General features: G+C 36.8%; 1 protein-coding gene across 3 annotated transcripts in view; it reads right to left on the reverse strand.

Moving 5' to 3' along the window:
• Nucleotides 1-13148, reverse strand: part of LOC136854032 (dystrophin, isoforms A/C/F/G/H-like) — a 1916343-nt gene extending 1903195 nt beyond the window's left edge. For all 3 annotated transcript variants that reach the window (XM_067130051.1, XM_067130067.1, XM_067130044.1), the window contains exon 1: nucleotides 13057-13148. The gene's annotated coding sequence lies outside the window, so the exon portion shown is untranslated. The remainder of the gene's footprint in view (nucleotides 1-13056) is intronic.
• Nucleotides 13149-13812: the final 664 nt, after the last annotated feature.

Raw genomic sequence — 13812 nt, forward strand, 5'->3', positions numbered from 1 at the left:
TATCAGTGTTTCACGAGCCCAATAGGTGACATGTCTCAATTTCGAAAATTTTGCAGATATTGCAGTTTTCCATTTTAAAGCAGTGTTATTACCTAAATCTCAAGGAGCTATATTATACCGCACGCATCCTTATCATCAATTAACTGAACCTATAAAGACTTTTTAAATAAATGGAGAATGTACTGAGTATTGTAGAAAATAAATTACGATGTAACAAAGATGGACTAAGTATAACAGAAAAAATAAGTAACAAGGATGGACTATCACCTGACTTAGGCAGCGAGAAAGGAAAACGAATCTCCTCGCAAATTTAGGTATATTTACATAATAGGCTATGCCCCCGTTCGAAAAGCAATTTTGACCACTGCAATGCACAGTCTAAGCAACTGATATAGAATCAACTTAAAATTCCACATAAGTCAGTTATGGCAGTTTAAAAAAAGGAATTATGAATTTTTTGTAAAATCCATTATATATTATAAATTGAACATAAACTATAACAACATATGAAATTAACATAATGAGTATCAAATTTTCAAGGAAAATAATTACATTTAGTTGCACTGACTCTATCATTGGCTGTTGTCCAGTGGGAAAAAATTATTGTAAACAGCAGTACTCGATTAATACACAAACAAAAGAGCTGTCACGGTCAGTTTTCTTTCCGTATCTTGGAATGTCATGAAGCCAACAATGGCACCGAAAAAATGCTCGTGTTATTACATTTGCAAAATGGTTCTTCTGTACTTTTTTTTTTTTTCTTTTCAAGGGTAGGACTTGAATGTAGTGTAAAACGCTGAATACAATCTATTTCGTACAGCCCCTATGCTTTTAAGGTTACTAATACCACTACTGATTTTATTTGTATTGCTGTCTCTTCGGGGAAGATACTCAATTGCTTTTTTTTTTCTTCAGCCTCCAAACATACAGAATGGACGACGAATATGCACAAACTCAGAGGGCAACATGTCAAATGATGTCGGAAAATCAGCTTGTATGATAGCACCTCTTAAACTTCATATGGCTAGCACAAGCTATAAAATGTGTCGCCGTATTTAAAATGGTCAAAATTTCCTATAAATAACCCTATAGCAATGTCCATGGGTTACACTTATACATTGTGATATCACTAATGTCCACTGGGTTTCATTGTGATATCAGCAATTTATTTCTCTCTAAAAAAAAAGGGGGAAAGTTCTAGAAACGGAAATGCCCTACATTTGCTTTTTGGATGCAACCCCCCCTCCCCCCGCCCCCACCCCGGCCACGTGCATTGATTAAAAGAAAGCTCATAGCTAATCGGCTTCTCCCACCCGACTCCTCCCCACTTCCCACCCATGAGCTTCAAGCGCCTTAAAGAGACTGAAAATGTCCTGTCCCCTTGCTGTCTCTCCCCACAGATCAACCTGCAACTGGATTGATTTGTGGCTAGTAAAACTGGCGTCACAACATCTACGCTATTGACGCCATCAACCTGCACGGGGCCAAATCCCAGCGCCCATGCTTATGCAAGGAATGGTCTTTTGGCAAGACGCCACCAAGCATACTTTTCCCCCAGACACCCGCAAGACAACAGGATGGTAATTCTGACACACCTTGTTATTAGGCAAGGGTAAATAACCTGACTCCTGCGTTTTGGTGTTCCTGGAGGCAGTCCTTTGATTGTGTTGACCAATGGGACGCTTAGTCTACTTTAGCTCCTCCTCAGAGATCTGGATGTTCAGACTAATGAGAAAATTGATCCACTGGAGGCCATCCTTCAGAGTTCTTAATGTAGGCATTGACGACCATTGGTCATTAAGGAAAAGTCAGTCACGTAGTAGCAGCTGTCGCCACCGCTGCCATGTCAAGCATCAGCCGTGACTGCTCATCAGAGAGTGCAGAACAGCAGCTGGGAAAGTTTACCGGGCAGATCACCTTGAGATAAAGACAGCTTCGAGACTCTCAAGATACGTTGCAGTTGTTTTCTCTGGTCTCCAATGTTGAAGCTCCCTTTCCCTCCCCAGGTCGCCGTTTCCCGGCAAGGAAGAATCTGCACCTCGAAGAGGTAATCAAGAATACCTAAGAAACACTGAAAGATGCCACATGAAAGAATAAGGATCGTCAGAGGGCAGGTCCAGAACGGGGAAGAAAAGTTTATTTCAAAATGGAATACAGAGAAGAAAGCATTTTATATAAAAAAAAGGAACATAAAGAAGAATGGATTTTAATTTAAAATGGAATGTTAAGAAGAATCCATTTCATTTAAAGGGAAAAGTGTGGTTACTGTTGTTCAAGTTCACGTAAATATTGTATCGTAACATGCGTCTAACAATGTTCCCATGTTGAAGTTGAATGCTAAGTTGAATGCTAACGTCTCTATTTCACTGCCTTACGTAAACTAGGTGTCATTGCGTATCACGACAACCTTATATCCCCACTGAATTACTGATTGGTTGTAAATAGATTACATATTAAAAAAGCTTTTATTTAAGAGGAACGTGAAGATGAATCTATTTATCTTGAAAGTGCGGAGAATGTTAACAGAGTTCACGAGAAATACAATCTTATCAAATCACATCTAACAAGGTTTCTATAAGTGTTGAATTGAATGCTCATGACAATCAGATATCATGAGGTCTTACAGGAATCTAATATCCCCAGTGAATTACTAATACGTTTTCATAAGCAAAATTTTGAAAATTAATTAACAATATAGCATAAAGCCCACACCAAGATATATGTTATTAAATTGAGACGCAGTGCTGCACCGTTACATACTATTATTCTATTGCCATACTCTACAGTGATGCTATGTTGCACTGTTTATGTGCTTTTCTATTCATTTCAACAACTGTTGGCTAAATACATTGTATGATCAGATCAGAAATAAGAGCTCACATGCTGTTATATAATTAAGAGATTGTCTGAGCATGTGAGTGTGCATGATTAGACTAATTCTAATATTCTAGACCTTCTTATCATTTATGTTATACGTGCCAGTGATCACGTCATCAGTACTGTTTCGGACTTTCTTTTTGTTGTTGATTTGAGAAAATTCCATTTTGTATCACTGTTCATTCTTACGGTTACCCATAATTAAACTCGTGGCTCAGTTTTCTTATCATTATGTTTCTAAGTTTACTTTAAATTCGATTGGCAAAGGTATTCCTTTCTATGATTATCAATAACTGAACTCGTCGATTTGTGTTGCTTTATATCTAATTTTTACTTTATTGTTAGTTTAGTTTTTCATTTGGTTTGTTTTCATTTCGTCCGCTGAATAAATTTTAAAATGAGGGAACGTACTGTTACTGTGAAGTCCCTGGTATCTGATAGATCTGGTACACTCTAAAATATATAATCTAACGCTTTATTCTGATGTCAGTATTAATTAGCCTCTCTAAATGCAAAAGAGAACAAAGTGAGAAGGTCCAAAGATATCTGAAAACCCATCTTTATGGATATCCCATAGAATTCAATTTTGAGAAAGAAATTGTGAATACATTAAAAGGTGCTGTGTTCTGAAAAATCGTAAACCCAAAACTATGAACCCAACAAGCCAAACAGGAATGGTACATGTTTCTCTGGCAGTCAAAGTTGCGTTTGACATGACGTCAGAGGGAGGTGCACCCTTAAGCACTTGTATGTGACTAGAACTTGAATGAAACCCTCTCTAGACATTGGTAGAGCTTTGCCTATTGGAACTCTAGTACCAGACCAGCCCAGCACATCACATCACACCAATTACTTTGCCTCTTTGTGTGAACTGCTTCCATCACGTAACTATATATATATTTATATATACATATATATACACACACACACACATATATATATATATATATTTATATATATATATATATATATATATATATATATATAAATTTATATATATATATATATATATATATATATATATATATATATATCATATACACAATTTTGATCGAATGTACCGTGACTCTTTATAATCACAAGCATTAAGCTACAAATGTCGTTTAATATCCAATTCACTCTACTTCGGGAATAAGTTACACAGAATGGGAATAATCTTCACGTCAAAGATTGGCACCCTCGTTTACACAGGAAGAATGTTAAAAAAAGGTTTTCCAATACATTCCCCCTAATCGAGAGCAATACAAATTAAACTAACATAATTTTAAACATGACTAACTTTATACTGAACGGTTATTACATAACATACTAAATATAAGAACGAAATTTTCTTTTACTGACACATACCTGACTTTCATTTTTAATATGGTCATAGGCGATGTTTTCGGAATTCGTAATATCATGCAGCAAGTAGTAATGGTACTTAATGGCACTCACGCTGCCACACGGGCCGTTTCGGTCGTAAAAGGACATCTGTCACTTAAATGCATTCAGCCAAAAAAAGCACATAATATAATCCATTTCATCCATATGTTTATCATTTTGAGCACTGAGTTTCACAGCAAGTTACTATCATTCCCGTACATATGGCTAGATCATGATAGCCTGCATGTCAAAACCCTTTCCTACTTCCAGGGGCGAAAATTGTTTAAGTTTATTGGCTATCACGTATGACACTGACATTGTGATAGTTTCATTAACATTTCTATCAATTAGAGGTAAGTTTTTGAAAACTTCCCCTATCCATTTTTCTCGCGTAAACAAAAATGCCAATCTTAGACTGAAAGATGCCTACGTTTCAAAGGTTATTTTTCAAATGCTTCGGCTAAGTTTCGGAATAATGACAGTAGCCTACAAGTCATAGGGCTAGCTTATTTTTGAAATGTAAAATCAGTCATCGTGATTCAAGTCATCAAATGAAAATTTAATTTTCATTGCTGTCAGTTGAGAGAAGCCACTGGAAAATCTCCATTCCCCATTCATCCTGCGTAAACAAAAATCCCTAACTTTGCAAGATGATAAATATAAGCGACTTCCTCCTTTCCTTAAGTTCTGGCATCTTTGCGCAAACTCGTAAGGCAAGATGCCAGAAGTTGTCGGATCATTTGACTGACTTATTACTTCTCGGTGGAAAGCAACATGCTCACTATGCTGCTGATCGTTTGTTCAGCGAAATTAAGCATCGTTGAGTTTGGACAGAACCAGAAGGCTTTGGTGCACGAGCCACTTTTAGAAAAAAAAAAAAAAAAATATATATATATATATATATATATATATATATATATATATATATATATATATATATATATACAGTATATATATATATATATATATATATATATACATACATACATATATATATATATATATACATAAATTATATATATGTACACATATATATATGTATGTATATATATATATATATATATATATATATATATATATATAACTATATATATATATATATATATATATATATATATATATATATATATATATATATATATATATATATATATATATATTTTATTTTCAAAACGCCTTGAAATGCTACTGAGAATAATTGTACAAAATGCGAAACTGCCGGGGCTGTAAGGAATGAGAATTATTTCATCTCCAACCGTCATAAGGTTCTCAAGTGATGCGTATCATTTTTCGTTCCTGACGTCTGAACGTTTGGTTGTAATGATGGATTCATTATTTTCATCTTTCAGTTTTGTTCTTCTCAAAATTACCCTTGTCAGTAAAACAACGACGATACGACAGACAATACAGTATTTATATAACAATAATAATTCAACGAAGTTTAGCCATAACCTTCCCACTGCTTGCACTGCCGGCAATTTGAAATCAGACTGACTCGAAACAATGCGCTTATTTTCATTTCATTCGCGAAGAATTACTTTCGGATCGTTAATGTGAACGAATGTTACCCAACCTCCACTTCAGGAGAGATTCTAATATCTGGCAAGAGACGTAAAATGAGATGCCATTTAAAGAGGCTGGCTAAGCCACTTTAAAACTCTTGGTTGCGTGCCAATCGTGATCTCAATTTTCACACAACAAAGGAGTACTCTGGGAGGAAAAAAAAATGCCATTGTATTGTAATAAGTGGGTCCAGATTGCCTGATTTTTCATTTCAGATTTTTTTTGGCAAGGTTTGCAGCTTTGACATCGTAAAAATTGCGGAGAAGGTAGAAGGTGACCCTAGGGCATCAAATTGCCCATTGGAGCAATGAAAGAGGTCATGCTTGGTTATAACAATACCCCAAGCTAATTTCGTAAGATAAAGGAGGAAAAAATGAGGTGAAATGTAGGGACTGACTGCTACTGAAAAAGAAAGATCAACTAAATTCCCAGTATGTGCAGAGAAAGAATTGAAATGGTGTGAAATGTGGAGATTCACAAGACTGGTAAAAAGGAAAGCATGGGTGAAAGGATGGATCGGTGCTCTTTAGATGGTTCAGTCACCTAGAGACAATTCAGAATGATAGGCTACAGAAATGTGTATGATTCGGTAGTGTTCGGAGGAAGGAGGATAGGAAGCCCTAGACAGTGCCAGATGGATGGACTGAGAGAACTTCTGGAAAGGAAACAAGGCCCTTAATATCCAGCAGCACACAGAGACCACTGCCATGTTTTTTCTATAGAGCCACCCCCATTACAAGAATAGAACAGAATAGAATAGAATATAGAATTTAGGCCAAAGGCAAAGCGCTGGGACCTATGACGTCACTCAGCGCTGAAACGGAAACTGACAGTAAAAAGACTTGAAAGGTGTAGCAGAGGGAAAACCTCGCAGTTGCACAATGAAAAAATTGTTAGGAGAGGGTGGAAAGTAAGATGGAAGAAAGAGAATTTGAACGGCGTTACACTAAAAGGAATGAAAGGGGGATTGCAGCTAGGGGCCGAGGCGACGCTGCAAAGAACCTTCAGTAATGGCTATAGTACACCGCATGAGGTGCCCCTACGGAGCCCATTGTACGAAACAAGTTAATGTTAGGAGCCTGAATACATGATTATTCTCTAATACAGCCTCGGCTTCTTTGCGTTATTAAAATGTTAACTTGAAAAGCATCAGCAGCGTAATCAACAGTAAAGGTTCTGAAAGATTTGAGGGCTACAAACATTAAAATCCCGGATGTTCAAGTTATCACAAAATCCACAGTGACTTGTAGGTTTATAATCTGAACAACTCATCAATAAGGTTGAATAAAGTCATGTTGACAACCTGGATGTCTGCTAAGAGACTTTTTTTTCTGATTTTGTTATCACAGCGTACCACAGCGGTACCCGAAGAAGCACCATTACATATAAAAGATAATGAAAGTCAAGAATTGATAGCTAAACTGCCACTTTGTTCTTGACGAGGCTCTCGTACTGTGAAGTGCCTTACCTTATTCGTTCCATGTACAGGCGTATTTTCTAGATTATATATACTATATGAATTATTCACTTACAGCGTATACACGGGATATTTTATATTTACAAATATTATGCCAAAAATATCGTTTAATATCGAATTCACTATATATATATCCTGGCCGTCGCTGAAGTTATTCCCAAGATCTAGTGAATTTGATGTTAAACTACATTTGTGACTTAATAATTGGATATACCAAATATATATGCAGTATATATATGTATATATAATGTGCGAGTGTGTGTGTGTATGTCTGTGTATGTATGTATATATACAGTATATAAATATACATAAATATATATACACTATATATATAGGCTATATATCATACAAATAAATACACACACACACACACACATATATATATATACACATATATATATATATATATATATATATATATATATATATATATATATATATCATATATATATTCACGATACAATCTATATAACTTCGATTCTCTAGCTTTTCGCTCTCTACAAGAATACCTAAAAATAGTCAACAACTCGACTTGCAATAACTTTTTTCTAAACAACTATACAATTCACAACCATCCCTAGGACACATAAGAATACGTTTACCTGGTGGTGCCAAATTACTAACAAATATTCATGAAATGAAATGAAAAGCATAATTCGACTAGCATACCAAACCATTTCCAATTCTATTACTATCCTTCTTAATTCTGTTACTATTGCTATTATTATTATTGATGCCACTGTGATTACTATTTTTTGTAGTTGTTGTTAGCCTAAACGTCCACAATATATTTAAGGTCAAATGAAGTTTAGTTAAATCGAAAAAACTTTTCCATATTCTTAGAGTCCAGTCAGCAGTATTTAATAAAATGAAAAACAATAATGTCCCACATTCTCAATGATTGCCAAAACTGAAATAAATGAACGATTGATATCCTAACATCATAACATCACCTGAGAGACACGACAGCCCTCAAGATAAAGAAACAACTTGCAACAGAGTTATCTCGAGCACTTCAACCCTAATAATTTACAACAATATGTTACGGTTTGCGATAACAAAACTCAGGACCACAGTCACAAAAGCCGGTGACTTTAGTCCGATGTAATCTTCTTAACGATTTAAAAAATTTATCAAATCATGGTGAAATGTAATACCAACAGCATGAGCGATGAACATTAGGCGATGTGAATATTTTCGAAATCCCTCAGTCATGGAAACTTGATAGCAAGTTTCAACAGCAAGAACAATAAACAATAAATGTGTTTTACATACGCATAAACACTCTAGAAGCATGGCTGGATTATAAAAACCACAAAAACGGGGGCGTGTGTTTGCGAGTGGGCGGGCAGTGAACGAGTCATGTACTTTAGGCTGTAAAGCAAAGCAATGCAACTTCCTTCCAGAGCTGAAAACAGTGGAAACAGGGACAAGGTGAAATAAACTTGAAGAGACTCACCCAAACCAGCAGTGGCTATTCATTTTAAATAACTAACGTGAGGTTTCACATGTAGTTGGGTTTCATCAATTCAAAGTTTTAGTAAAATTTAGTCTATAGGAATGCTGATAATTCCACGTTTCTTCTAATATTTAGTGTTGTATTTTATGACATTCAGGGTGCCAAGCCAAGCACTGGGGCACTTCCAACCATTCGGCGCTTAAGACACTGGAATGGCTAAACAGCAAGGCTGAACTCCAGAAAATACACTAGACTAAGTACATGGATCTAAGGGTAGACTGGGAAAAACACACATACACAGCAAGACTGAAGAAAGGAAGCTGGGACGGAGTATGAGTAAATAGCTGAAAAGTGGGTATAGCTAGGGGCTTGGGGAACGCTGCAAATACCTATAGTGTATCATGTGAAGTGCACAAACTAATCCCTAGGGACTTGATAGCGTGATTTGTTCCAACTCTCGTTAAAAGACTTGGAAAATACATCAAACGCTCTGCGTGCGTGTCTGCATACATTTACGACGTTGACATCGGCAGCCGTGCTACTTACTCTGGGACTTACGAACACATTCTTACATAGTATCTCAACTTGGTAGCATTAAAACACACACACACACACAGTATATATATATGTATCTCAACTTGGTAGCATTAAAACACACACACACACTATACATACATATATATATATATATATATATATATATATATATATATATATATATATATATATGTATTTGAGGGTGAAATTTTGCTTATTAAATAAGCTTGCATTTGGAAAATCAAGTAGCTGTATGAAATATAACGAGACTATTCGCGCATATTACATTTAACCAGTCATCATCAAGCTGCCAAATACTTCTAGGTGCATTTTCACCCCATTAAGAGGAAAAATAGACTAAAGTACATTACTTTTGGTAACTGTGTTGAGTCTAAATCTTCAAGAGAAAACAGTGACTGTGTTCAGCAGTTAGCAAACGGGCAGACTGTCCGAATATGTTCATCCCAATCATCATCATCTCTCAAGCCACGGGATGCAAAAGACCTCTGTGAAATTCCGCCACTCATATCCGTCCTGTACTTTGTCTTCCACAAATCTCCACTCATCTACAACCTCTCTTCTTACAGTTCTCACCAAAGTAGGTCTAGGTCTACCAACACTTCTGGTGCTCACTGATTCTAAAGGCCAGACCTGACTAAAACTTAATGTTCTCCCAATGGTTGTGCGAAGGATATGTCCAAGCCACCTCCATCTCCCTTTCTTCGTTATCTCATTTGCATATGGAATTTTTGTAAATGCCCTCGTGATAACATTTCCTACTCTATCCTGCCATCTGCATCTGACTCACAACCTGTTCATAGGTCGCTATTAAAACATGCAGCTAAATCCTCTTAGCTTTACAAATAATAGAATCATATAAACTTTGAACTTTTCATTTACTATATCGGTGAGGTTAGATAAATGGGTATGAGGCCAAACCGCATAAAAAAGGAGTGAATTGCGAGAAAATGAAGTTGGACTTTAACCCGCAGAAATAGACTAGTCTTAAAAAAGAAAAAAAATTGAACCACACTCATTTCTGCAGTCAACTCACACTGGCGAACTCTAAGATCTGGGGATAATTTCACCACTTTTAGACCATCACAAGTGTACAAGCATCACGTGTTTAGCCGCAATTCATTACTACGTGCATATGCAATGTAATGGTAAACGTGGGCTGCTAAAACTTCTTCGCCCACCTTATGCAATGATCATGTGCGAAGGAAGTCACTGTTCAATCCAATTAGCTATGTACTAATTGGATTGAAAATTACCGAGTGATTATGAAAATAAACTATAAATTAGGAAGGGCTGATGCTTCAGGTAAAAGTTTACACGTTTAGTTTTCGATTCTTTTGAATATATAATTAAAATTCAACAGGATATGGGCTATATTACGCCTAATCGATTCAACGTAGGCCACAAAGAGCAAAATCTCTCTTTGCTGCAGTTTAACCAAAATTCTTTCATTCCTTCCAAATTTATCACTCCATTATATCCATTATACATAAGCCGCCTCTGCAGTGCACATCTGTCATTTAAATTTCCTTTGCTGCTGAAGTGAATTTACAACGGATGGGCTTTATGGAAATCATTGCAATTCTGGGTTTCTGTATCCTGGTATTACTTTACCTTACTGATCACTGAGCATATCAAGAATGCACACACACACACACACTTCATGCAAGCACAATATCTACTGTCCTTACTGATCGTGTACCATAATGACATGGTCACTATAAACGTGTAAATACGCAAATGAGAGTTGCATATTTATTTAACTTACGTGAACTTACGAAAATTCTCAAAACACCACTTTTTCACATAGGCCTATTTATTATTACATAATTGTATACATACCTGTCCCACGTGATTGATGCGATGTCAGGTGTGTTCCACAATAAAAAAAAAAAAAAAGTCTGGACTACAAAGGCAGAATTTCATTATCATCAAATACTGAATTTTCAAACCATTAACATGGACAATGATTCTCCCTAGCCATGTAGGCTAACTGGACATATGAATCACTAGTACGATATACTGTGCGTGTGTTTTATTACATATAGGTTTAAAGCAATACAAAAATCGCAGTGTCCAAACTTGCCTGCGTTTACACCTTCCACCGATAAACAACCGCAATAATTCTACAGTACAAGTCCGCTTTCTATATGAAGTAAGGAAACCCAACCAAAAACGTTAACTAAGCATCACATTAACCTCCCCCCATTGGGAAACCGGGTTTTGGAGTGAGGGAAACCGACAATAAAGTGCAATGCACGCCAGAAAGGTAGGACATTCATAAATCACAACAACACAACATAATGAAGTCTAAAAAATATGGCATGGACTGTTGAACGAACCTAGACCTAGGGGTTAATGTTGGGTAGACCAACTATTTCCAGTGTGAATTAAGGTAAAATTCGTCCAAACCATATCGAAAACTATCATAAAACGTATATTATAATTTAACATCATTGACTTTTTAGTTAACAGTCAAGTCCTAAACCTACACACATCCTGATCACGTGTTCTACTGTGAAGGTGGCTAAAATCACACAAAACCTATAAGGATGTATAGGCCTAGTCCTCTCACATTTAAGATTACTTACCTGCTGGTTAGACATCGGCCATGTTCCCTTAAATAACACTTGAGTGTCTAATTTACATTTCCAAAAAAAACTGCTAAAGCACACGACAGTCTTCACATACTTGCAAAGTCGGAATATTATGGTCTGAGGTTTCGCATATGTTCGTTCATGTTGAGCGCTCACCATAGCTAACACAACTAACCGGCATAGCCAACTTCTCTATATTCGGTAAAGAAAAAAATATATATTTCTCTGCTTTTTACCCTTGCCGACGATGTCTGGCGAAGTATTACTGGTCAATTAATGGAAATCAAACAAACACTAAAGGCGATTCGTCACGGACCTGATGATGGATGTCACATACTAGACCTACATTCGAGGGCGTAAAAAAAGGGAGGGGTAACATGTCTCTTAAACTCCCCGGGCGGGTATGTGTCAACCTGTCAATTGACTTTAAAAAAAACCGCACCTTGTACGTGGGCGAGTATGTTATCATACATTTCTGTGGCAACTGTTAGATTTTAAAATAAAATTATCTCGCATCTGTTGCATTATTTACATCCAAAAATATCCAACCTTGCAATCTTCAGGTGGACCCGTTCTGTGTAATTACCAGACCCACCTCATGTTGTCTCAGTATATAATCCGATATTTAATGAATAATCAAAAGCTACGAAATCGATACAGATTCCAACATCCATAAAGACAACATGGGAGAAATTACTAGACTAACTTGGATGTCTGTTTCTTATCTCTTTCATTCTTACAAAGGAAATTAGCCAGCAGCTGGGACGGTGAAAGGGGGAAGGGTATCATCATCCATCCCTCGTGCTGTAAAAGTTCACATGACATAACCACAAAACACTTCCTCTGAATGCCTACCTTTCCGCTGTCGTTTGTTCCAGTTAGACTATCATGATATTGCGTGTACAATGCTGTCTGGCACAATGATATATCCCAGTAAAACTTCACGTTTTTCTATTTTTTTTCTCTCTCTCTTCAACGTTATCTTCTGTGTCACTTGAGTGCACGAAATGCTATATTCTACAATCAAACAAACAACCTTTGAGATATTTTTCCAAGTTACACCGGTCACAAATAACTCAGCTGTAATTCATTGAAATATGCAAAATATATTTTCAGCCTAATAGCTCACAAAACGACAGAGCATTTAAAAACCACTCTCTCACACAATCGCGCGCAGCAATCGGCCATATGCTCGAGACACGTGTCGATGAACGTTCGTCTATGCTCTCATTTGGAGCATCGCGAGTCGACTGATAGGCAAGTTAACTTGAAAAGGCTCTTTTGCCAGCCATGACTTTGAGGGAAGGTTGGCAGTGGGGTCCGGTAGGGTGGTGCGATCGTGCCCACAGTTTTTCATCCCAAGGTTTTTGTCTCTCTCTCTCTCTCTCTCTCTCTCTCTCTCTCTCTCTCTCTCTCTCTCTCTCAGTCTCATGTTTAATAACCTTATTCTGATGCTGACTGCCTGCCTTCTGGCAAAAGTGGCCAATTACTAAAACCTGTCACGCGTTTTTGGGCGGTCGTTACTTTGACGTAAACATCAGGTTCTCTCTATCTCTCCTTGCGGGATTTTTTGCACTCCCCCCACCCCACTCTGAATAATTGGAACGGTTTATTTTTATGCTCAATTATTATATCCTAAGGATGGATAATCTCTGCAAACACTGACATCAACAAGGAACCTCGTACATGTGGCATTCCTTACAGAATACCTTACACATCATCTCATCGGAAGACAAGAATGGTATTTTATGCCGACAATGTCATCCTGTTTTGTTTACGCTGCAGTCTTTTGAATGAAACTGCTCATATAAATTGAACCCTTCATAAGACTAACATTCAAGGCTTGCACTAAATGGCGACTGAGACTGAATCCAATCACAGGTGACTGCTGGCTTAGCAACGCACTGGTGCACACGCAG

Source organism: Macrobrachium rosenbergii, chromosome 28, assembly GCF_040412425.1.
Source record: "Macrobrachium rosenbergii isolate ZJJX-2024 chromosome 28, ASM4041242v1, whole genome shotgun sequence".
Classification (NCBI taxonomy): Eukaryota; Metazoa; Arthropoda; class Malacostraca; order Decapoda; family Palaemonidae; genus Macrobrachium; species Macrobrachium rosenbergii.